We start from the raw sequence: 4,115 nt of genomic DNA, 5'->3' as shown, positions 1-4,115 counted from the left end.
ATACTCCCCCATAGCCCAAGGGAAGATGAACCCAAACCTGACCCTTTTCTCTCCTCCATCTGCCAAATACACTCCCATTTTGATCGGACCATGGGGAGCCTCAGATGCTTCTAGACCTACTCCTCCAGCTGCACTTGCCTAATCTCCATTCATGCATCACCAAGGGCAGGAAGGAACCCATGAGGTCAGAGGCACCAAGAGGAAAGTGCAGATAAAATACAGAGTGAGGCCCTGGGAAAAAAAGCAATTTTTTTCAAGGTGCAAGAGGGTTTATTTCACATTAATATATTAACCGGATTTTTGTTCAAATAAATAGGGAGTTCTCTTTAAATAAAGATCTTCTCACACTCTGGCCAGTAAGAGGAAATCAAAGGAAGTTAGTGCATCCAGGGGAGAGTCACCAATCAGGTGCATGAAGCTTAAAGAGATGAGAACTGAATTGGGACTGACAACAGATGCTTTTTACTCAAGACTAAACCAGGCCCCAAGTACACCGGATTTCTGCCTAGCGAGGAGCCCTAAGGAGGGTGGGAAAGGTTGTGCAATCTTTAGCTCTGAGACTAGGCAGCTCACAGAGCACAGGAGGGATGGGATCCTCAAGACCCTCTAAAAGCATGAGTTAGGAATACAAGGGAGCAAAGCCGAGCAATCATTTATATGTTTTCTCCCCAGCTGAGCAGTCTTCCCTTTATTCTCCTCCCCTCTCCCCAAGTATCCACCCTGGGTATCCCAGGCTCACAATCAAAACCCACAACAAAGTGGTGGGGCTATAAAAAAAACCAGGGAAATCTGAACAGGTGTGATACCCCAAAGGGAGAGCAATGGAAGAGATGGGGCTCTTGAGGGCAAGCCACTGTCCAATCTTGTATCACACTGGAAACTTGGACTAGGCTTCGTAGCTGGAGAGTGGTGATGGAATGTGGATAGGAACTGGAAGGGGACCTTTAGGCCATGAGTTCAAGCCAACTTCCCAGGGCTGGGAGAAAGATAATTCTGCTGATCTGAGCTGAGAGGAGCCACAAGTATAGTCCAAAATGAATGAAAAAATAAAAAAAAATAAGAGTTCTGGGGAGAAGCTGAGAAGCTGGACAGGAACCATCCCTCCTTTATGGGATGCTGTGTTAATGCAATAGGAGTAAATTGGAAATGGCGACTCCAGTGGAAAGTCCCATTGACGAAGGTGGAGGAGAGGTATCAGTGTCTCTAGGCCAGCTGGAACTCTCCCAGGCTACTCCCTTTCTCTCCATGTTTGTTACTGCTAACTACACACAGACCTAGAGAGAAAGGCCAGGTCTGACAAAAGCCTCCCCACCAAATGCAAACTCAGCTCTGGGGGAATAAGGGACCAGGTGAGTGATGAGGAGACTGTAGGTGCATCTACTGGGTCTTCTTGTCCTCTGGGGGGTAATATGGAGGTGGGGGGGCTGGTCCGTGGGCATGTAGACATTATGGGGATTGACAGGATTATAGTAGGCGCTGGCAGCAGCTTCGGCAGCTTTTGCTTCAGCTGCAGGAGTAGATGGTACATCAGGGCCACCTGCAAAAGGTGGCTCCATGGGCCCAGGATATGGAAGTGGTGGGGGCTGCATGTACCCTATAGCTCCATCCATCATAGGAGGTCCTGGATAAAACTCAGGTGGAGGTGGAGCAAAGGGATAGCTTGGAGGGTTTGGGTACATTCCATTGGCGGCGGGCATGGGAAAAGCATAGGCTCCATTGGGCATGTAAGAGTATCCGTAAGCTCCATTAGGGACTTCGCCTCTGGAAGCTTGGGAGGCGACCTGTAGCATTCGCTGTCCAAACTCAATGGCACCTCCTGCTGCAAAGGTCAATTTGTAAACAGCTGATCCTTCCCAGCCACCTCCTGCTTCTGCCTTCACTGTTCCCCTGATGTAACTAGCACCACACAGACTGCTTGATCTCATAGTCCTTCATTAGGTAAAATGGCATCATGAATGACTGCATGGAATCTCTCCCCTTGGACAGAAAAATAACTCTGTAAGGAGGTAAATAGAGGCTGCCTTTCTTGGTTCCTTTGAAGGGATCTGTCATATGATCCATGTCACTGAAGGAGAGCTCCACAGGATCATCGGTCATTAGAATGTTTTCTGTATTGTTGACAATCACTCCGCTCTCTAAGTGGTTCCTGTTGAGCGCCATGGTCAGGCCACCCCGCTCCTGAACCCCCCCCAAAAAAAGCAATTTTTAAACATTTCTATTTTTCCAGTCCTGTCCAACTCTTTTTTTTTTAAACCCTGACCTTCCATCTTGGAATCAATACTATGCATTGGCTCCAAGGCAGAAGAGTGGTAAGGGTTAGGCAATGGGGGTGAAGTGACTTGGCCAGCATCATTACAGCTAGGACATGTCTGAGACCACATTTGAACCCAGGACCTCCTGTCTTTAGACCTAACTCTCTGTCTACTGAGCCACCCAGCTGTCCCCAGTAGATGATGTCTACTTGCTCTGGGATTAGCAGCTGAGGGAATTTGCAGAAATTACCAACTGCCTAGGAACATCCAGGAGGTTCCCACTGGGGAGGAATGTCTCTGTGAAACAAATATTCCTGTCCAATGAGCCACTGCCCCCTAGGCAGGTTCGTCCAGCACCAAAAAGGAGCCAAAAGGAAGCTGAAAGAACACCTAGTCCAACACTAGGTTGTTCAGTGGATAGAGACCTGAGCCTCGAGTCAAGAAGACTCATCTTCATAATTCAACTCCAGTCTCCAACACTTCTTTTGTGTGATCCTGGGTCAGTCACTTAATCTTAGTTATCTCAGTTTCTTCCTCTGTAAAATGATCTGGAGAAGGAAATGACAAACCACTCTGCTATCTTTGCCTAGAAACCCCCAAATGGGGTCATGGAGAATTGGACATGTTTAAAAAAATAACAACAAAATAAAGTGGGCAAAGCTGGTCTTCCACAACGCAGCATTTTATTTCTCCCTCTGTCCATTTAGTAACCCCCTTTGCTTTTTACTTTTTAAACAATTCCCTTCTGTGTTAGTATTAACTCTAAGACAGAAGAACAGTAAGGGTCAGACATAAGAACTGAGTGACTTGCCTAGGGTCACACAGCTAGGAAGTATCTGAGGCCAGATTTGAACTCAGTTCTTCCCAATCCCAGCCCAGTAGTCTATCCACTGCACAGTGTGACTGTATCAACAGAGGAAGAAGGGTCAAATTCTAATGATGCTATATCCTGGCTCTGTGACCCTGGGGAGGTCAGTTTCCCAGACCACTGATAATCTGTGTTAGTAAAGGGAGTTACCAGAAACTCCTAACTAATAAAACCACAGGCCCAATTGGCTCCCTACTCCCCCAAACACCCAGTGGGACCTACCTCAGAAGGTTGTTTTAAGGCTCAGGTCAAATAGTGTCTATACATTTCTCTGCAAATTCTGAAGTGCTGTCTGAGTCTTATGGGCAAAAGCATGGTCATGTAGTCCCGGGGAAGCAATATGGCACCAGGGACTTGTCTTCATTGTAACCTGCATTCAAATCCTGTCTCAAACACTTCAAACAAATTCTGAAGTGCTGTCTGAGTCTTATGGGCAAAAGCATGGTCATGTAGTCCCGGGGAAGCAATATGGCACCAGGGACTTGTCTTCATTGTAACCTGCATTCAAATCCTGTCTCAAACACTTCAAACAAATTCTGAAGTGCTGTCTGAGTCTTATGGGCAAAAGCATGGTCATGTAGTTCTGGGGAAGAAATATGGCGCTAGGGACTTGTCATTATGACCTGAATTCAAATCTTGCCTCAAATACTTCCTAACTGTGTGATGCAGACCAGCTATTTAACCATCCTCATCTTGTTGGAATTAATGGCTCTGATGCTCTAGCCCCATGTGCTCTGCTAGGTGCAAGGTTCTAAAGTAACCTGCCTTCTCTACTTCTGTCTAGGGCCACCCATCCCTAAAGATTCTTAGCTAGTCAATGACTCAACAAGGAAATAAGAGCTGGTTGGTCCCCAGCGTCCCTGTCCATTTGGCCCTCCAAGTCAGCAGCCATCCCCTGGGGTTGAGCTTCCCTGCCAGGGTCAGACTGAGAGGAGACGCCCAGGGACTGGACTTTTCTGACTTCTAATAATGGGCCCAATACACTGGGGGGGCTG

General features: G+C 47.2%; 1 pseudogene; it reads right to left on the bottom strand.

Moving 5' to 3' along the window:
• Positions 1-247: 247 nt before the first annotated feature.
• LOC100015363 (WW domain-binding protein 2-like) lies at positions 248-2,175 on the bottom strand (annotated as a pseudogene).
• Positions 2,176-4,115: the final 1,940 nt, after the last annotated feature.

Source organism: Monodelphis domestica, chromosome 5, assembly GCF_027887165.1.
Source record: "Monodelphis domestica isolate mMonDom1 chromosome 5, mMonDom1.pri, whole genome shotgun sequence".
Lineage (NCBI taxonomy): Eukaryota > Metazoa > Chordata > Mammalia > Didelphimorphia > Didelphidae > Monodelphis > Monodelphis domestica.
Note: the sequence above shows the minus strand (reverse complement) of the source record. Positions and strands in the feature narration are given on the sequence as shown.